The 22,588-nt window shown below is 38.7% G+C and overlaps 1 non-coding gene across 1 annotated transcript; it reads left to right on the top strand.

Annotated features, from left to right (window-relative positions):
- Positions 1 to 5,435: 5,435 nt before the first annotated feature.
- On the top strand, positions 5,436 to 5,509 carry LOC129398433 (small nucleolar RNA U2-19). Its single transcript, XR_008626256.1, has one exon. It is a non-coding gene; the product is annotated as a small nucleolar RNA U2-19 (small nucleolar RNA).
- Positions 5,510 to 22,588: the final 17,079 nt, after the last annotated feature.

The following is a 22,588-nucleotide window of genomic DNA, read 5'->3' as shown; positions in this document are numbered from 1 at the left end:
AAAATTTAGTGGGGTAATAATGGGCGACTGATGAACAAAGACTTCATCAGAAAATGGAATTTATATTGGGGTTTAAAGAATGAGTAGAATTTGGATATATGGAGATGAGAATTTTAGGCAGAGAAACCCGTGGCACAGAGTTGAAACAGCCAAGAATAAGAATGCAAATATTGATGAGTAAGGTCAGAAACATGGGCTGGGTATGTTTGGGGTCACAGTTTGAAATTGTAAACTTTGACAAGACAAGAGATGAGTTCATCTTAAACATGATGATTGTATTGTAATGCATGTATAAGTAAAGATGAAGTGATTTTTTTAAGATTTGTTATATGATCTACTAAGCAGAATAGTCACCTTTAACCCAGAACCATTTTCATGCCTGAAGGACATGGGTTGAGAGTATTTGCATTACCAGAACATTTGCTGACTGAGTTTCCTTGAAATTAGGTTGGATGAAAAATAACTTTTAGAATCTTCTCTTATTATGTAAAACTTCATAATATTTGTACTGTAATATGTATATGAAGAGAAACCAAGATTGTAAGTTCGATCTTCAACTGGAGATCAAACTTACTACCCCCTGACTATTTCTCAGGATTCAGAATAAGATCTATACAGTTAGAAAAAGGGAGTAAAAAGCAGCGAGGGGATTTTTATTTTAATTTGGTGGGGCTGCCAGTGGTAGGATGGGGAAAGGTTTGGTATAGAAACTTGTAGTGGAAATAATTTTAGCTTTGGAATCAGAAAGTACTAGCCTCAAATTCCAGTTCCATCAACTGTGTGGTCGTGGGCAGTTCCATTATTTTTCTGAGCTTCAATTTCTTCTATCAACCTATTAAATGGAGGATTAAGAGGGTGCCTAAGTATAGTTGTGCGTACTGAATGTGCACACATCCAGGATATGTAGTAGCGTTTAGTGGAGGTATTGCAGGAGTAATACAGGCATAATAGAATTGTGGTAAGGAGTCATCCTCATGGGACAAGTGAATCATGATACTCTCAAAACCTTAAATTCCTCCCCATTTCCTATTAAAGAGATTTCAAACTCATATTTGGCAATAGTATCTTATGATTAAATAAAAACTACTTTTTGGGATATCCCCTCCATTTTATTCCTTTTCAATAATACTTTTCTCCCATTTAATAATATTCTCAAAACCCACTACACTCTTTTCTATTTCTGTGTTTCTCTTCATAATGTTTTCATGTTCCTGGAATTCCCTGCTTTTCCATATTTACTTATACCCCAAACTTACTGGTTCTTCCAAGTTGAATCCACAGTCCACCTATTCCATGAAGCCTTCCCTGATTCTCCCTTCCCTGACTGAAAAACATCTTTCTTTCACCAATTTGCCCAGCGTTGTTCCTGCCTCTGCCTCCACCTGAGTCTTCTGCCTTGGACTACTGGTTTTATTTACATGTCTTATCCTCCCTTTCCCATTGGGAGCAGGATGGAAACAAGATCCACATATGAGTTACCATTGTATTCCTCACAACATTGAGCACAGGGTTGTGCACTTTGTTGGTGTGCTGGATTACCTAGGGTCAACTTGGCATCACTGCTACCCCTCTCTAAGGTCTCCACTGCAGGAGAAGCTGAGAATGACATTTCCCAAAAACCCATTGCAATGGGAAGCACGTGCACAAGATTTGGAAGAGAAAGGGGTCATTATTTTCTGGAAGCGGCTGCAGCCACATGACCAAGATACAAGATTTGAGGCAGTTTCCAGGTGAGCTTCCTGAAAATCACCTGCATCGCTCCTGCAGACTGAGAGGTCAGAGGGAATCTCCCAGAGGTTCTTTCAGGGGTCTTTTGTGCAAGCTCTTGAGAACCTCATAGTGCAAAGGCTGAGATTGTTGCTGACAGCCTTCTTCACGTTGGTTTCTGCAGCCTTCTAACAACTGGGTAAGCCTCTAATTCCCTGCATTGAAAATATTCATACTTGGAATATATTGAGAGGCTTCTGCTTTCATGCCTAATCCCTGACTGACTTGTTCAATAAAGATTTGCAGAATGAATGAAAAATAATTCCATCATATTAAAAAGTCTGTAGATATTCCACTGATATTTATCATGCAAGGGGAAGAGGCTAATACTAATTGTGAGTTATGTGGCAGGCAGTTTCCTATGCATTATTTACCACCTTCCAGTAATCTTGATAGATCATTATTATTGTCTCGTTTTATATATGAGGATATGGAAAAATGAGAATCAAACAGATACACCAACTCAAAAAGCATTGCCTTAACCCTTTACCATGTTACCTTAGCGTACATCAACTCAGTGTATGCTTTTGTGGATAATCACGAGCAATTTCAAGAGCCATTTGAAACTCAATATTAGCCACATTTTTCAGAGTTTTTCCTATTTACCCAGAGCAATAAATCCTGAGTTCCTCTCAGTTATACCACTGAATGGACTACCTATAGTGAATAGACTCAATTAAAATATTTGAGTCTTTTTTTTCAATTATTTAGATATTATATACTTACCTATTGCTAAGAATGAGCATTTTTTATGGCAGGTGAAACGGCAATAGTAGAAATAATTTTTTAATATCTAAAATTTGGGGTGAGGATGGATTTAAAAACTCAGAATGGAAAGGACTTGTATCATAAAAGACCAAGCAATATACTTTACCAGTTATAGTTCAATTACCCACCAGTTTAGCTCTTTGGAACATGTCCAATAACTACTTCTCCTTGACATTATGTAAATGCAGAAGACTTTGATCCTATATACAATCACCTGAAATACTTTTTAAAGAGTTATTGTTCATTGTAAATTATGCAGAATGTTTCAGAGAACATAATTACGTGTGTGCTTATAATCATTATAGTCATTCAATAAGGAATTTTCTATATTTAACAATAAAGTTAATTTATATGTTTGATTTAAAAAGGAAACAGACAAAATTATCAAAATTACAATGGTAGGAAAATGTAAAATATGTAGTAATATATTTTAGAAAAAATATCTTTCAAAAAGGATTAATGTTCATTAGTTAATATTTAACATTTTGCTAGAAAATTGGTAACCCATAAAAAGATTAAAATAACTAGGAATATAGCTAACTGGGGAAGTAAATGATCTGCAGTAAGAATTACAAAACACTGCTGAAAGAAATCAGAAATGACACAAACAAACAGAAAAACATTCCATGCTCATAGATAAGAAGAATCAATATCGTTATATAGGCCATACTGCCCAAACCAATTTACAGATTCAATGCTATTACAATCAAACTACCACTGTCATTTTGCACAGAATTAGAAAAAACTATTCTAAAATTCATATGGAACCAACAAAGAGCCTGAATAGCCAAAGGAATCCTAAGCTAAAAGAACAGCGGCATCACACTACCCAATTTCAAACTATACTACAAGGCTACAGTAGCCGGAACAGCATGGTGCTGGTACAAAAAGAGACACATAGACCTAGAGAATCCAGAAATAAAGCTGCACACCTAAAACCATCTGATCTTCAACAAAGTCGAACATAACATACAATAGAAAAAGAAGACCCTATTTGATAAATGGTGTTGGGATAAGTGGCTAGCCATATACAGAACGTTGCAGAAGATTGAAACTGGACCCCTTCTTTCATAATATACAAAAATAACTCAAAATGGAATAAAGACTTAAATGTAAGACCTAAAACTATATAAGCCCTAGGAAAAAATCTAAGAAATACCTTTCTAGACATAAGCCTTAGCAAAGATTTCATGACAAAGTCTCCAAAAGCAGTTGCAACAAAAGCAAAATTTGACAAGCGGGACCTAATTGAACTAAAGAGCTTCTGCACAGCAAAAGAAACTATCAACAGAGTAAACAGACAACCTACAGAATGGGAGAAAATATTTACAAACTATGCATACAACAAAGGACAAATATCCAGAATCTATAAGGAACTTGAACTCAATGAGAATAAAAAAAAACACCTCATTTAAAAAGTGGGCAAGAGACATAAACAGACACTCCTTAAAAGAAGACATATAAGGAGCCAACTAACATGAAAAAATGCTCAACATCACTAATTATCAGAGAGATGCAAATTAAAACCACAGTAAGATAGCAGCTCACATCAGTCAGAATGGCTATTACTAAAAAGTCAAAAACTAACAGATGTTGGCAAGGCTATGGAGCAAAGGAAATGCCTATACACTGCTGGTGGGAATGTAAATTAGTTCAGCCACTGTGGAAGGCAGTTTGAAGATTTCTCAAAGAACTAAAAATAGAACTACCATTTAATTCAGTAATCCCATTATGGTTACATACCCAACAGAATATAAATTATTCCACCAAAAAGACACATGCACTGTATGTTCACTACAGCACTGTTCATAATAGCAAAGACAGAGAATCAATGTAGGTGCCCATCAACAGTGGACTGGATAAAGAAAATGTGGTATTTATACATCATGGAATACTACACAGCCATAAAAAAGAATGATATCATGTCCTTTGCAGCAACACAGATGCACCTAGAAGTCATTATCCTAAGCAAATTAATACAGAAATAGAAAATCAAATATCACACATTCTCACTTATAAGTGGACGCTATATCTTGGTTATACACATACATAAAGATGGGAACAATCGACACTGAGGACTCTAAAAGGAGAGAGGAAGGGAGAGGGGCAAGGCTTTAAAAACTTCCCATTTGGCACTTGGTTCACTATCTGGGTGAAGCCCAAACCTCAGCATCACACAACATACCCTTGAAACAAACCTGTGTATGTACCCCCCAAATTGAGAACAAATTAAAAATATTTTTAAAGTCTCATTTTTAAAAGCAATATGATCAATTAAAATAACTTAAATAACTTACCAGTGACAATCCATAATTAAAATATTCAGAAAGCAAGCAAGTCATCTTATACTACCAGATTCTTTTTGAAGAATTACATTTATAAAACGAAGAGAACCAATTTTACCTGCCTGTACTAAAGGAAAATAAGTTCAAGAAATGTCCTAGTTATAATTTTCAGTTAGCCCAACATTAATATTGCCCAGAGTTTAGTGTGATAGCCACTTCGAAGCCCTCGTAAATTCTGTCACCTTGGATGAATCACAACTGATTGGTTTATCAATGCATATAATTCAGATTGTTCTGAATAAAGCTGGCTTCCCTGAAGGACCCAAGATAACTTCATGAAATAAATGTATCACATCCAGTTAATAGATGAGGCAAAGAAAGTTATTTATTTCAAAAGAGAAATCTTATTCTTTTGTGGTAGAGAAAAAGAAAGATTGAATAGAAAATAAAATTGCTAATTAAAAAAAAGGAAAGCCACCTATACTCGTTTGCTCATGAAAAAGAAACCTAGCTGAGAAGACTGGCAGGCAAGAAACACAGTGGACTAGTATGCAGGAAGGGAATATGGGAATAGAAAAGTTTATTTGTTCTCTGAGATCTGCTCTTACTGAAGTGGATCGATGATGAAAATAAGCAAGTTTGAGCATCAGAAGACCTTCCAGTCTTGCATGAGCTCTACGGTTTTAAGAAGCAAAACTATAAAACAGTGTAAGAAGATATATTTTCCCTCATCTCTATTTGTAATTTCATCTGTTTATCCTTAAAAGCCACTCTTACAAAAGCATAAACTTTATACATATTTGCATGGTAGGCACATTCACATATTGCTGTTGTGTTTTTCATTTTACAAGAACAAAGTATGTTAATTAGTGGAAAAATGAAAAGGAACCATAGACAAGCAAAAGGCAGAAAATAGAAAACACTCAGAACTTCACTCACAGACCACTATCTTCAACTTTGTGTGCCCACTTCTAAGGCCTATTCTTTTCTTAAAAATTCTTTAATTTTAAAATGCATACATAAATATGCATTTCCACATGAACATGATCATATCAAACATATTTTTTCAAATGTTATTTATTTCAAAAGAGAAAACTTATGTCTTTGTGGTAGAGTAAAAGAAAGATTGAATAGAAAATAAAATTTCTAATTCAGAAAAAGAGGTCTAGGTGGCTGGCAAGATGGCCAAATAGGAACAGCTCCAGTCTGCACCTCCCAGCGAGATTAACGCAGAAGACAGGTGATTTCTGCATTTCCAACTGAGGTACCTGGCTCATCTCATTGGGACTGGTTAAACAGTGGGTGCAGCCTATGGAGGGTGAGCCGAAGCAAGTTGGGGTGTTGCCTCACCCGGGAAGCACAAGGGGTCAGAGAACTCCCTCCCCTAGCCAAGGGAAGCAGTGAGGGACTGTGCCGTGAGGAACGGTGCATTCCGGCCCAGATACTATGGTTTTCCCACAGTCTTCACAACCCGCAAACCAGGAGATTCCCTCAGGTGCCTATGCCACCAGGGCCCTAGATTTCAAGCACAAAATTGGGCGGCCATTTGGGCAGACACTGAGCTAGCTGCAGGAGTTTTTTTCATACCCCAGTGGCACCTGGGACACCAGCAAGACAGAACCATTCACTCCCATGGAAAGGGGGCTGAAGCCAGGGAGACAAGTGATCTAGCTCAGAGAATCCCACCCCCATGGAGCCCAGCAAGCTAAGATCCACTGGCTTGAAATCCTCACTGCCAGCACAGCAGTCTGAAGTTGACCTGGGATGCTCAAGCTTGGTGGGGGGAGGGGCATTTACCATTGCTGAGGCTTCAGTAGGCGGTTTTCCCCTCACAGTGTAAACAAAGCCACCAGGAAGTTCGAAATGGGCAGAGCCCACTGCAGCTCAGCAAAGCTGCTGCAGCCAGACTGCCTCTAGAGATTCCTCCTCTCTGGGCAGGGCATCTCTGAAAGAAAGGCAGCAGCCCCAGTCAGGGGCTTACAAATAAAAGGAAGAGAGGAAGTCAAACTGTCTCTGTTTGCAGATGACATGATTGTATATTTAGAAAACCCCATCACCTCAGCCCAAAATCTCCTTAAGCTGATAAGCAATTTCAGCAAAATCTCAGGATACAAAATCAATGTGCAAAAACCACAAGCATTCCTAGACACCAATAATAGACAAACAGAGAGCCAAATCATAAGTGAACTCCCATTCACAATTGCTACTAAGAGAATAAAATACCTAGGAATACAACTTACAAGGGATGTGAAGGACCTCTTCAAGGAGAACTACAAACCACTGCTCCATGAAATAAAAGAGGACACAAACAAATGGAAAAACATCCCATGCTCATGGATAGGAAGAATCAATATAATGAAAATGGCCATACTGCCCAAAGTAATTTGTAGACTCAATGCTATCCCCATCAAGCTACCATAGACTTTCTGTACAGAATTAGAAAAAATTACTTTAAATTTTATATGGAACCAAAAAAGAGCCCATATAGCAAAACAATCCTAAGCAAAAAGAACAAAGCTAGAGTCATCATGCTACCTGACTTCAAACTATACTGCAAGGCTATAGTAACCAAAACAGCATGATACTGGTACCAAAACAGATACATAGATCAATGGAACAGAACAGAAGCCTCAGAAATAATGCCACACATCTACAACTATCTGATATTTGCCAAAGCAGACAAAAACAAGCAATGGGAAAAGGATTCCCTATTTAATAAATGGTGTTGGGAAAACTGGCTAGCCATATGCAGAAAATTGAAACTCGACCCTTTCCTTACACCTTATACAAAAATTAACTCAAGATGGATTAAACACTTAAATGTAAAACCTATAACCATAAAAACCCTAGAAGAACACCTAGGCAATACCATTCAGGACATAGGCATGGACAAAGACTTCATGACTAAAACACCAAAAGCAATGGCAACAAAAGCCAAAATTGACAAATGGGATCTAATTAAACTCAAGAGCTTCTGCACAGCAAAAGAAACTATCATCAGAGCAAAAGGCAACCTACAGAATGGGAGAAAATTTTTGCAATCTATCCATCTGACAAAGGGCTAATACCCAGAATCTACAAAGAACTTAAACCAATTTACAAGAAAAAAAAAACAACTCCATTCAAAAGTGGGCAAAGGATATGAACAGACACTTTTCAAAAAAAGACATTTATGCAGCCAACAAATATGTGAAAAAAAGCTCATCATCACTGGTCATTAGAGAAATGCAAATCAAAACCACAATAAGATACCATCTCATACCAGTTAGAGTGGTGATCATTCAAAAGTCAGGAAACAATAGATGCTGGAGAGGATGTGGAGAAATAGGAACACTTTTACACCGTTGGTGGGAGTGTAAACTAGTTCAACCATTGCGGAAGACACTGTGGCGATTCCTCAAGGATCTAGAACCAGAAATACCATTTGACCCACGAATCCCATTACTGTGTATATACCCAAAAGATTATAAATCGTTCTACTATAAAGACACATGCACACGTATGTTTATTGTGGCACTGTTCACAATAGCAAAGACCTGGAACCAATGCAAATGCCCATCATTGGTACACTGGATAAAGAAAATGTGGCACATATACACCATGGAATACTATGCAGCCATAAAAACGTATGAGTTCATGTCCTTTGCAGGGACGTGGATGAAGCTGGAAACCATCATTCTCAGCAAGCTATCACAGGAACAGAAAACTAAATACCAAATGTTCTCACTCATAAGTGGGAGTTGAACAGTGAGAACACATGGACACAGGGAGGGGAACATCACACACTGGGGCCTTTCACAGGGTGGAGGGCTAGGGGAGGGATAGCATTAGGAGAAATACCTAATGTAGATGACACTTTGATAGGTGCAGCAAACCACCACGGCACATGTATACCTATGTAACAAACCTGCATGTTCTGCACATGTATCCCAGGACTTAAAGGATAATAAATAAATAAAAAGAAAAAGAAAGCCACCTATACTAGCTCGCTCATGTTTTAAATTTAATTTTTGTAAATTAAAAAAAATATATAATGATTATGTGAAGGCAGCAGAATGCTGAGAGAGGCAAATAGTGCAGGATTAAGCCCACAGACTCTAGAACCAGACAACCTGGCTTTGTGACCTGGCTGTGCCACGTACCAGCAGTGTGATTTTGGACAAGTGCTTAACTGTTCTGTGCCTCAGCTTTGTCATCTGTAAAATGAGGGATAATAATAATATTATTAAGATTATATTTTAATATATATTTTATATTCTATTACTATATAATGTTATGAGGATGAAATGACTCAACTGCTTTTGAAGTGCTTAGAACAGTACCTGATACGTAACATTCCTTGATAGGCATTTAAGTTATTAAGACTTTTCTCCTACAATAGACAATTTTGTAATGGATGGTTTTTTTTTTAACATATATCCTTGCACATTTATTCAATTATTCTGTCAGATAAATTCCTAGAAATGGAATGGCTGTGTCAAAGGATGTGTACATTTTAAATTCTGGTAAAGAGATTGCATGAAAAATTGGCACATTATAAAGGATACGACAATTTTTGCTCCCTCTGAACAGTGCTGAATCTAAGTATAGTTGTATGTTTCAAAATCTAGTTCTCGAACTTCGGTTTTCATAAGAACCACCTAAGACCTTATTAAAATAGTAAATTAGCAGGACTCTCCTGCAGAGATTCAGTAGATCCAGTATGAAAACTTGGAATCTGCAATTTTTTTTTTTTTGAGACGGAGTCTTGCTCTGTTGCCCAGGCTGGAGTGCAGTGGCACCATCTCGGCTCACTGCAACCTCTGCCTCCCGAGTTCAACCCATTCTCCTGCCTCAGCCTCCTGAGCAGCTGGGACTACAGGCGCCGAGGTGGGCAGATCACGAGGTCAGGAGATCAAGACCATCCTGGCTAACACAGTGAAACCCCGTCTCTACTAAAATTACAAAAAATTAGCTGGGCATGGTGGCAGGTGCCTGTAGTCCCAGCTACTCGGGAGGCTGAGGCAGGAGAACGTCGCGACCCCGGGAGGCGGAGCTTGCAGTGAGCCGAGATCGCGCCATTGCACTCCAGCCTGGGCGACAGAGCGAGACTCTGTCTCAAAAATAAAATTAAAAAAAAAAAAAAAAAAGGCTGGATGCAGAAGGTTGGAAAGAGGTGACTGTGCGCCAGCATCAGAGGCAGCTGTCAAGCAAAACAAGACTCCCTGGGGATTGTTAGAACTAGCTAAATAAAATTTTTAAATTGGAGGAAATCAGCACCAGTCATTCAAATTAATAAGGTAATATCACACCTTTTAACACCAACACATTATAACTTAGTCTAGTTACAGTCTACCTTTATTTACAATAATAAGGATGAATTCCAGAAACAGAGAAGTTGCTTTTAACAAAAAGTTTGCTTCTAAGCTAATCATTCTGCCAAATAAGTAAATATTTAAAGATTATTACTATTTTAGGCTAACATTTCAAAGCTTAACTCCACTTGACTATGTGAGTGCCCTGTGATTTCACCTCAACCGTTCCCTGATAATATGCTTCCTTCCCTCTAGCCCTACAGATTCCATGTTTCTCTTCCCTTCCCCTCCTCATTCCTTTTGGCTACCATATGGAGTCTTTCCTTCTTTTCACACCTAAACTCATAGAATTTCTCTCTACTTTCCCATCATTTACTTTCCTATTGATTCCCAGCAAGATGGTTTGTAACCTGTCTGTTCCTCTAATGAACCAGCAGTGTTGAAAGCCACAAAAAATTTTCTTAAGGGTTAAATTTAATGGACATTGACTCCCCAACCTCATGCCTACTCAGTGCTTTGTTAGGCCTAAAGACGGTTTTCTCTTGTCTTTCTTTTCTTTTTCTTCTTCTTTTATTTATTTATTTTTTTTGAGATGGAGTCTTGCTCTGTTGCCCAGGCTGGAGTGCAGTGGCACGATCTCGGCTCACTGCAACCTCTGCCTCCCAGGTTCAAGTGATTCTTCTGCCTCAGCCCCCCTAGTAGCTGGTATTACAGGCACGTGCCACTAATGCCCAGCTAATTTTTTTTATTTTTAGCAGAGACAGGGTTTCACCATGTTGGCCAGGCTGGTCCTGAACTCCTGACCTCAGGTGATCACCCGCCTCGGCCTCCCAAAGTGCTGGGATTACAGATGTGAGCCACTGCAACTAGCCTTCTTTTTATTTTTCTTTTTGGTCAGCATGTTGTTTTAGCAAAAGTTGTATTTCTTCATTGCATGCACTCACTTGTATCTTCACACATTACTGCCTGACCACAGGACATGTGCACATTTATAATGATGCATAGGCTATTGTGAATCTCCCCTGACCTCTCTTCCTCTAGTTCCCACTCTTCTTCCCAAAGATAATTTATGGCCATCTAGTTCTTTTCATATCGATAAATTTATCAAACTTACCATTCACTCTAATAATGTCAAATATTCTGTCCAAGCGATTATCCTAATTTTGACATTTTCAGTCTTTACTGCTGAAATCCAGTTGTAGATTGCCAACTAATTTCTAGAAATTTCTGTTCTTAAACTCGTTCTTGAACTCGATGTCTAAAAAAAGTTTTTCTTTTACATAAGCTATTTTTTCTTCTAAATTCCATATTTCAATGTAGAAATATTATCATTCTTGCAATTGTCCAAATGGAGACCTTTTCTTTTATGAGTCCTTTGTTGCTTACTCAGTTATGCCTCATTAGTCACTAAATCTGATGAATAAGGAAGCCAAGATTTAAGGCACTGGAGGACATCTCCCTGGCTAGTGACAAGGTTGTTAAATAACATCAAGGTTCTTGATGTTCACATTTAGTATTCTTTTCCCTGGCTAGGCGTGGTGGCTCACGCCTGTAATTCCAACACTTTGGGAGGTGAAGGTTGGGGGATAACTTAAGTTCAGGAGTTTGAGACCAGCCTGGGCAACATAGCAAGACACCATCTCTACAAAAAATTTAAAATTAGCCAGGCATGGTAGCACACATCTGTGGTTCCAGCTACTTGGGAGGCTGAGCTGGGAGGATTACTTGAACCCTGATATTCAGGGCTGCAGTGAGCTATGATCACACCATTGCACTCCAGCCTGGGCTACAGAGACTCTGTCTAAATAAATAAATAAATAAGAAAAATAAAACACTATTCCTTCAATTGAGTGAGCTTGCAGTCCTGACAAGAGAATTTACTGCATTCATGCACTATTTTCTAATCCAAAAAAATTTAGTAAGCAATATTTTCCTGAATATTAACATAATTTTAGGATGCTGAAAGAGTTCATTCAACTGACCAAAACATTAAGCATTAAAGTAAAAAGCAAATTTACAAAGAAAAGATAGATTTTATTTTTAAAAATTATTCCTGAAAATGTTAAATTTGGATCAAAAGAGACTTTGAGAATGTAGTGGTGATGAGGATTCTGATTCTGGCTAACATTCCTTGATGATGGATTTCATCTCATCTTCACAGCATCCCCATGAGGTATGTATGTATTATTGGGCCTGTTTATTGATAGATAAATGGAGGTTTATGAACATTAAGTAACTTGGACAAGGTCATGTAGTTAGAGCCAGAGCTATAACCTAGGTCACCTGGCCTGATTCCAAACCTTGTGTTCTCAATTGAGAGGAAATGTGTGGGCCAAATTAGTCCAGATAATTCTGACTTTCTCAGAAAGTCTGAAGTTCACAGCATTGTTTCTTAATTTTTTTTAATGCTGGCACATCTTTTCAACAGATTCTAATCCTAAATTACAGTGCTGATGTTTTCCAGGAATTAGACAAGTCATGAACAAAGTGAGTATTTCTCTGCAGAGCATTCTGCAAAACATAGGTAAGAGCAGACCCCTCCATGGCAAAGCTCTTCTTTGCCCAAGTAGCTGTAGAGACTGTCTTGTTTGTTATTCCTAGTAGAGAGACCACTTTCCTGCTGAGAGTGATTCGTTCAGAAAATGTTTGGGAAGAGGTCACGCACGCGAGGAGAGCAGCTGTGAACATTCATGTAACTCTTTGTTCCCTAATATTTTCTATATTCAGTTCATAATCCACTTGAGCAGTGGTGCCAGCTGGCAGGTCCAGTAGCTCATTTTTCTTCTCATTTTCAGCAGATCATCTAGTTTCTTCCCTATGGGTTCCTACCCCCATTTCATAGCCACTCACCTATTGATGAAGAGGCTCTGCGTAAAGCACGTCTCATCTTCCAGTCCATCAAAGCAGGATATGAAATTTTCCCAAACTCCAAATTACTACTGTAGTCCTTAATACAACATATACATTTAAATGGAGATTGTGAACACACGCAGAGGATGAAGGGCTGAAGTAACGAGTCCTCGTGCCTGGGTTCTAGTCTATCTGATAGTGGTTTATCCTCTTTGGCCTCTGTTTCCTCATTTATTTTGCAGATTAATTCAGGTTACTAATTCTTATGGGTTTTAAAGGATGCTGAGTTCCTAACTCCCAGGCCCTGTGAATGTGACCTTATTTAGAAATATGGGCTGGGCACGATGGCTCATGTCTGTAATCCCAGCACTTTGGGAGGCCGAGGCAGGTGGATCACTTGAGGTCAGGAGTTCGAGACCAGCCTGACCAACGTGGTAAAATCCTGTCTCTACTAAAAATACAAAAATTAGCTGGGTGTGGTGGCACACACCTGTAATCCCTGCTACTCGGGAGGCTGAGGCAGGAGAATCACTTGAACCCTGGAACCTCTGCTGTGAGCCATGATGGCATCATTGTGCTCCAGCTTGGGTGACAGATTAAGACTCTGTCTCAAAAAAAAAAAGGAGGAAAGAAAAAGAAAAGAAATAGGGTCTTGACAGATGTTCAAGTTAAGATAGGAAGATGGGGTAAGTCACTAGGGTGGGCCCTAATCCATTATGACTTAATGTCCTGATTTTTAAAAGGGGGAGAAATCTGTATACAGACAGATACTAGTAAGGGGAAGACAATGTAAAGACACAGGGAGAAGGCTGTCTACAAGCCAATGCATAAGGCTGGGAGAACCTAGGAGAGAGGCATGGAATGGATTCTCCCTCACAGTCCTCAGAAGGTTCCAACCCGCCAGATGCCTCTATTTCAGACTTTCAGCCTCCAGAACTGCTGAGATGATACATTTCTGTTGTTTAAACCACCCAGTTTCTGGTATTTTGTGATGGCACCCTACCAAATTATTGCACTAGACAGTTGACTTTGAATTAAGCAAAAGGGAGGTTTCCCCAGGTGGGCACAATCTAATCACACGTACCATTTAAACTCATTTAAAAGAGTAGGCAAAGAGAAAGTCAGAGCTATTCCAACCGTGAGAAAGAGTTGATGAGGTGGTACAGGGGCTCTGAAATGGAGGGCCCCCATGGCAATATTCAAAATCACATAGTCCAAGTGCAGAGCCCAAGCGCATAACTACTATGCAACATGGGGAACTCAGTTGCAGGGTGATACCTTAAGCCTTGCTCTTTTTCTGCATACAACGTCCTCCTTAATTAAACCCATGGTAGGCCTTCCTCATCTTTCAAGGAAGGACAAATCATCCTCCTCCACCCCACAGAGAGAAAAGGGTAATGCTGTGTCCAATTTTCTTTTCATTGCTATTTTTATTATGGAAACACAAATGTTCAGTGATTCTAAAACGAAAACAGAGAAAGTTAATTTTGTCATCCTTATCCAATAAAATTCTTAATGGGTTTCTCTCCCATTATCATAAACACTTTTATTGTTTCTAATTTTTTTCTCCATTGCTCAGTAGTATATCTTGCTTTCAGAAAAACAATAATGTAAAAAAAAAAAGTAAAAAAAAAAAAAAGGCCAGGCGTGGTGGCTCACGCCTGTAATCCCAGCACTTTGGGAGGCCGAGATGGGTGGATCACAAGGTCAGGAGATCGAGACCATCCTGGCTAACACGGTGAAACTCCGTCTCTACTAAAAAATACAAAAAATTAGCCGGGCGTGGTGGCGGGTGCCTGTGGTCCCAGCTACTCGGGAGGCTGAGGCAGGAGAATGGCGTAAACCCGGGAGGCGGAGCTTGCAGTGAGCCGAGATCGCGCCACTGCACTCCAGCCTGGGCGACAGACCGAGACTCCGTCTCAAAAAACAAAAACAAACAAAAAAAACGCCAATGTTCCTTTGGCATTTAGATCTCTTAAGTATCATTTCTACTTGGAATTTAGTTCTATCTTCTCTATGGCAATCAGAAACGAATGTTCTAAATGCAGATTTGGCACATTTTGTGCCAATTTTATATAGTGAAAATTTGACAGACTATCTATTGGCCATGAGCTGTGGAGCTTGAACAAGTCTCTTGACTTCCCTGGGCTCTATTACTCCATCTCCCAAATTATGTCCTGGACTCTTTCCTCTTCCTTACTCTCCCCATCACCCAATAAGAATAACATGTGATTAATTTATTTGAAGTGAGAGTAGGGATCTTTGTTTTCAAATTGCAATAGGTAGTTAGTTCTAGATAAGCTCGTTCTGGATATGGTTCTGGGACTATGGGTGTGAGGGTAGAGACCCATTTACACAAAAGGGCATCCTTTTTTTTTTTTTTTTTTTTTTTTTTTAAAGAGCAGAGGTTCTCAAAGTGCAGCCCCAGAACCAGAAATATCAGCATCAGCATCACTTGGAAACCTGTTAAAATGTAAAACCTATTTTTTTTTTTTTACAGAGTCTTCCTCTGTCACCCAGGTTTGAGAGCAGTGGTGCAGTCTTGGCTCACTGCAACCTCCCCTCCCAGGTTCAAGTAATTCTCATGCCTCAGCTTCCCGAGTAGCTGGGATTACAGGCACGTGCTACCACACCCAGCTTTTTATTTTATTTTATTTTATTTTAAGTAGAGATGGGGGTTTCACTGTGTTGGCCAGGCTGGTCTCGAACTCCTGACCTTAAGTAATCCACCCACCTAAGCCTCCCAAAGTGCTGGGATTACAGGCATGAGCCACTGTGCCCGGCCCTAGAATGTAAATTCTTATACCCTGCCCATGCCCATCTAGGTTAGGAATGCTGAGACTAAAACCGTGCAATCTGTGGTTTAACAAGCCTTACAGGTGATAAAGTTTGAGAACTACTGCTACAGAATACTTTAAGCTCTCTGATGACTGCTTCCTAGCCATATTAACCCTGAAACTGCTTTCTCTCTCATTCTTTTTGTTTGTTTTTTGGAGACGGAGTCTCACTTTGTCACCCAGGCTGGAGTGCAGTGGCGCGATCTCGGCTCACTGCAACCTCCACCTCCCGGGTTCATGTGATTCTCCTGCCTCAGTTTCCTGAGTAGCTGGGATTACAGGCACCCGCCACCACGCCCGGCTAATTTTTTGTATTTTTAGTAGAGACAGGGTTTCACTGTGTTAGCCAGGATGATCTCGATCTCCTGACCTTGTGATCCGCCCGCCTTGGCCTCCCAAAGTGCTGGGATGACAGGCGTGAGCCACCGCGCCTGGCCTAGTTACAAGATATTTAAAGATTATGTAGCTCAACTTTGTTTTTCACTTGTGTCTATATTGTTTGGCCTCTAATAAATTCTGAGCTGCATAAGGGAATTGTTTATGTTTTCATATCCCCATAACAATTATTTGAAATTCAAGGGTAAATACTTCCTTATATAACCTTTCCCTCTCTTAGCAAACACTGACACCCATATCATGTGCTTGACAAATGCTATTGATGGTGATTAGGGTACTGTTTACTGGAATATAGGAAAGTGAACTCTCTTATATTGAAAGTCTGCACCTGAATTTCAAACACAAGTATATGCCATTTGACTCTGATACAATCAGCAGCTTAATAACCAGAAGCTTTTTCATTTCATTACTTAAGTCTTATTGCCATAATATAATGCTACTAAAATTTTCAAAACTGTGTGTTTCATCTGAGCTAGCATTTTTCAACTATTATCTCATTTAAGTTTTGCAAAAATTCTATGAAGTCAGATTTAGTCAAGGTTATATTCAGGACAAGTATGGGAAGTACACTTCAAATTACCTTTAACAAAAAAAAATTAACATATACTTCTTTGCGATGTAATTTATTGGAAATTTCATTGTGTACTTAACAGAATTCGAGTACTAGTTTTATAATCAGCTCAACAATTTCCTTCTTTTGAAGAATTCTCTCATCTCATTCTTTTATTTATTGCTAACTTCCTGTTTTGCTGCCTTTACACCATGTAATTCCTTGTGATAATGTTTCTTTCATAACTTTTTTCTAATTATAAAAATAACAAATGATCCTCTTTAAATTTCTGAAAATTTAAAAGAACTTAAAGAAAAAATAACTCATAAGTACTTTCAAAATTAAACCACTGCTGATATTTGGTGTGCTTATTAGCATTATTTTATAGTAAATCTAGGAAAAAATTATGAACAAACTTTTACTTAAAGCTATATATCAGACCAAGCATGCACACACACACACACACACACACACACACAAGCACCTCCTAATATAGAACACCTAAAAATGCTCAACAACATATCTAAAGCGTATTTTAAGTATGCTGAGCTTAAATAGAAGTTGGAAGTGAAAAACAATAATAAAGAATGATGCCGGGCACAGTGGCTCATGCCTGTAATCCCAGCACTTTGGGAGGCCAAAGCAGGTGGATCATGAGGTCAGGAGTTCATGACCATCCTGACCAACGTGATGAAACCCCGTCTCTACTAAAAATGCAAAAATTAGCTGGACATGGTGGCATGCACCTGTAATCCCAGCTACTCAGGAGGCTGAGGCAGAAGAATCACTTGAACCGGGGAAGTGGAGGTTGCAGTCAGCTGAGGTTGCACCACCGCATTCCAGCCTGGGTGACAGAGTGAGACTCCGTCTCAAAAAAAAAAAAATTAAAAAAATAATAAAGATTGATACAAGAATGATAAGCAGTTTTTGAAGCTGGCTTTTTCCCTGAGGATGACTGTTTGTCTATCAAGGGTGTTAGAGAAACATACACACAAAAATGTAAACAAAGTCTGAAGTCCCAACATAACAGAAGGACAGGTCAGAAGCCTCGTCATAGAGAAGGGGGCCTAGAGCAATGAAACCCTCACTGGATACATTAAATGAAAATCCTGTTCTCTAGAGATGAATGTTGGCAAATTCATTGGTTTTTTTCATAGGTCTGTGTTGAATGACTGAAAAAAGAACATAGCCTCTGAGAATCCCTGATGACAAATATATAATGAAAAGTTGGGCCAGAATTCATACCACATATATGTCCTGGAAAACTTCAACTCAAAATGTTAGGTTAAAGCAAACTCACATAGGTATATTCTCTTGGAACCCGGAATAAACAAACACATCTCTGAAGAAAACAAATCACTATGAACAACGGCCAACAGAAACAACAAAGTATAGAGTCAGATCTACAAAGACTATAGATACTAGGATTATGAGCAACGCTATAAAAATGAATATATCAAAATAATAAAAGTGGATTGAAAACAATAAACAAGAGAATGTACAGATAATCAGGAAGATTTAAAAAAGATCTCAATGAACCACTAGAATTTGAGAGTATTAAAATTGGAGGGGAAAACTGAATATATATATTATTGTATATAGATAGAATATATTTAGTATTATATATAGATAGAATATATAGATAGAATATATATATATATATATATATATATATAAAATCTGATGCTAAACTGTAGTTTTTGAGAACTGAAGGATGGGTTAGAACTCTACCCAGATCCCATAATCCCAAACTGGCCATTAGGTGGTGCACCAGTGGGACACATCTCAATACCTCTTATAAGGGCCTTGTAAACGGAATTGGCACTAGAATGAACCAATGCAAACAGAAGGTCGGTAGGAATTTGTGGCTGACTCTAGCAAGGTTACTACCTGTTAAATAAAAAAAAACTCTATAGCATTTTATTAAGACTCAGATTCACAGAGCATAGTGTGTAAGATGTCCAGAATACAATAAAAAATTAATCAACACATTAAGAATTAGAAAATTAGAAAACTTTTAAAATTTCTATTTTTTTTTTTTTTTGAGATGGAGTGTCACTCTTGTTGCCCAGGCTGCAGTGCAGTGGTGTAATCTTGGCTGACTAAACCCTCTGCCTCCTGGGTTCAAGCAATTCTCCTGCTTCAGCCTCTCAAGTAGCTGGGATTACAGGCCTCCACCACCAGGCCTTGCTAATTTTTTGTATTTTTAGAAGAGATGGGGTTTCACCGCATTGGCCAGGCTGGTCTCAAACTCCTTACCTCAGGTGATCCACCTGCCTCGGCCTCCCAAAGTGCTGGGATAAAAGGTGTGAGCCAACACACCTGGCCTCTAATTTTTTATAATTAGAAAAATCTGAACATCTCACAAAGCTAAAAAGACAACCAACAGACACGAATACCAAGTTGACACAGAAGGTGGGATTATCAAAGACTTTGGAGCAGCTGTTATAACTATACTTCAAGAAGTAAGATTGAACACTGTTGAAATAGAATGAAATTGAGAAAGTTTCACCAGAAAAATAGAAGGTATTTTAAAAGAATGGAATCAAAATTTTATGCAACTACCAAAATTCTCTAAAAATTACTGAAGGGGCTCAGGACCAAGATAAAGAAGACAAAGAAAAATTGATGATCGTGGAAAAAGATAATGAGAAATTATCTAATCTGAACAGAAGAGAATAAACAAAAATAATAATTTTAAAAAATTAAGACAGTGTCAGAGACCCATGGAATAATAACAAAAGTTCTAACATCTGTGTTCTTAGAGTCCCAGAAGAAGAGGACAAATAAAATGTAAAAACTTTTTTTGAAAAAAGTAATGGATTAAAACTTAGTGAAATGAGCAAATACCTAAGAGAAAACTTGAAACGTACATATTTTAGAAATAATAGAAAATCAAAATGAACCAATAACTTTTTACAAAATGAAAATTACAGTTTAAGAACTTTCACAAAGATAGCACTAAGCTGAGAAAGTTTTATTCACGAAGTTTAAAAATATTCAAGAAAGAAATAATTCTAATATTATCCAAACTATTTTAGGGACAAGGAAAAAGAGCAGCACTCTACAATTTATTTTATGAATCTAGCATAAACTTGATGCAACACCATGCAAGAATCAAATGAGGAACTTGCATAGATGCAAAAAGATTAATCAAAATAATAGCAAATTGATACCAGCAATGTATTAAAAGTGGCCACACATCTCAAATAAATTAGGTTGATTTCATGATCCAAGAATTCTTGGATGGGTGCAATGCTTCACACCTGTAATCCTAGCATTTGGGAGGCCAAGGCAGAAAGACACTTGAGGCTAGGAGTTCCAGACCAACCTGGGCAATAGAACAAGACCCAATCTCTCCAAAAAAAAAAAAAAAATTAGCCAGGCATGGTGGCACATGCCTGTAGACTCAACTACTGGGAAGGCTGAGGCAGAAGGATTGCTTGAGCCCAGACATTCAAGGCCACAGTTAGCCACAATCACACAACTGCACTCAGCCAACAGAATGAGATCCTGTCTCAAAAAACATGTCATAAGATCCAGCAACCCAGATTCTGAGTATTTATTCCAAAAAATTGAAATCAGGATGCTGAAGAGATATTTTTATTCCCATGTCCTTGGAAGCATTATTTGCAATAGCCAATACATGGAAGTAATGTAAATGTCCAACGACTGATAAATGGATAGAGAAAATATGGCATATACATAAATGGAATATTAATTAGCCTTATAAAAAGAGAGAAATCCTGTCATTTGCAATGACATGCATGAACCTTGAGGACATTATGCAAAGTGAATGAATGAGCCAGTCACAGAAAAAACAAACATAGCCTAATTCCACCAATCCGAGGTATCGAAGGTTGCCAAACCCATTGAAGTAGAAAGTAGAATGCTGGTTACCAGGGGCTGGGGGCAGGTGGAGGAAAATGAAGTTGCTGTTCAATGAGTATAAAGTTTCAATTATGCAACATTGAAAAGTTCCAGAGGTCTGCTGTGCAACACTGTGCTTATAGTTAAAAATATTGTAATGTACACTTACAAATTTAAGAGGATAGCCCTTATGTTACGTGTCTTAGTAACCACCATAGAAAATGAATAAACATAAGCAAGAGAGTTAATGCAAATTTCAGTATAGCAGAGACTTCCAAGCAGGTATGGTGACCTGCAATCAAGGAAAGCGTAAAGGTCTTGTTTGTGTTCTAGCCAAAGCTGAGAAATGGGTACATGAAAGTTCTTTTTATTTTAACTTTTCTTTTCTTTTCTTTTCTTTTTTTTTTTAGACAGTGTCTCACTCTGTCACCCAGGCTGGAGCGTAGTGATGCACAATCATAGCTGACTGCAGCCTTGACCTCCCAGGCTCAAGCAATCCTCTTACTTCAGCCCCCATGGCAGCTGGGACCACAGGCATGTGTCACCATGCCTGGCTAATGTTTTTCATTTGTTTGTTTTTGTGAGGTGGAGTTTCACTCTTGTCACCCAGGTTGGAGTACAGTGGCATAATCTTGGCTTACTGCAATCTCTGCCTCCCAGTTTCAAGCCATTCTCCTGCCTCAGCCTGCTGAGTAGCTGGGATTGCAGACATGTGCCAATATGCCTGGCTAATTTTTGTATTTTTAGCAGAGAGGGGGTTTCACCATGTTGGCCAGGCTGGTTTCGAACTCCTGCCTCAGGTGATCCACCTGCCTCAGTCTCCCAAAATTCTGGGATTACAGGCCTGAGCCACGGCACCTGGCCTGCTAACTTTTTATTTTATTTTATTTTATTTTATTTTAATTTTTATTTTTTTGAGACGCAGTTTCACTCTTGTTGCCCAGGCTGGAGTGCAATGGCGCGATCTTGGCTCACTGCAACCTCTGCCTTCTGGGTTCAAGCAAGTCTCCTGCCTCAGCCCCCCTAGTAGCTGGGATTACAGGCATGTGCCACCACGCCCGGCTAATTTTGTATTTTTTAGTAGAGTTGGGGTTTCTCCATGTTGGTCAGGCTGGTCTCGAACTCCCGACCTCAGGTGATCCGCCTGCCTTGGCCTCCCAAAGTGCTGGGATTACAGGCATGAGCCACCACGCTTGGCTTTATTTTATTTTTGATAAAGATGGTATCTCCCTATGTTGCCCAGGCTAGTCTTAAACTCGTGACCTAAAGTTATCCTCCTGCTTTGGCCTCCCAAACTGCTAGGATTACAGACATGAGCCACTATGCCTGGCCCTACTTATTTTTATTGTCTGCATTGTACACATGTTAGATCCACACTTTTGCGTATATGATTTTGTATAAAATAAATTTAAGACTTAAATGGCATATAGAACATAGAGTAGGAGAGTATCTGAGTATATTAAGGAACGTATTAAGAGTTCAATACTACTTGGTATTATGTTTATCCTTTTATGTGGATAAATGTTTATTCTTTATATGACAGGATATAATGTTTATCCTTTTATGTGGTTGTATAGATATATAAATATTTATACACATATATGTAAATGATAGAGTATATGTACCATGTACTATATTATATATGCATATATAATATTTATTACATATTGTATAATACATATAATGTGGATTCATACTGCATAGGACTTTTTTTTTTTTCGAGATGGAGTCTCACTCTGTTGATCAGGCTGGAGTGCAGTGGCACAGTCTAGGCCCACTGCAACCTCCACCTCCCAGGTTCAAGCGATTCTCCTGCCTCAGCCTCCCAAGTAGCTGGGATTACAGGCTTGTGCCACCATGCCTGGCCTGCCTCAGCCTCCCAAGAAGCTGGGACACAGGCATGCACCACCACACCCGGCTACTTTTTTATTTTTACTTTTAGTAGAGACAGGGTTTCTCCATGTTGTTCAT

The sequence above is a fragment of the Pan paniscus genome, chromosome 6, assembly GCF_029289425.2.
Source record: "Pan paniscus chromosome 6, NHGRI_mPanPan1-v2.0_pri, whole genome shotgun sequence".
Lineage (NCBI taxonomy): Eukaryota > Metazoa > Chordata > Mammalia > Primates > Hominidae > Pan > Pan paniscus.
The sequence above is the reverse complement of the archived record's forward strand: the minus strand, read 5'-3'. Positions and strand labels throughout refer to the sequence as shown.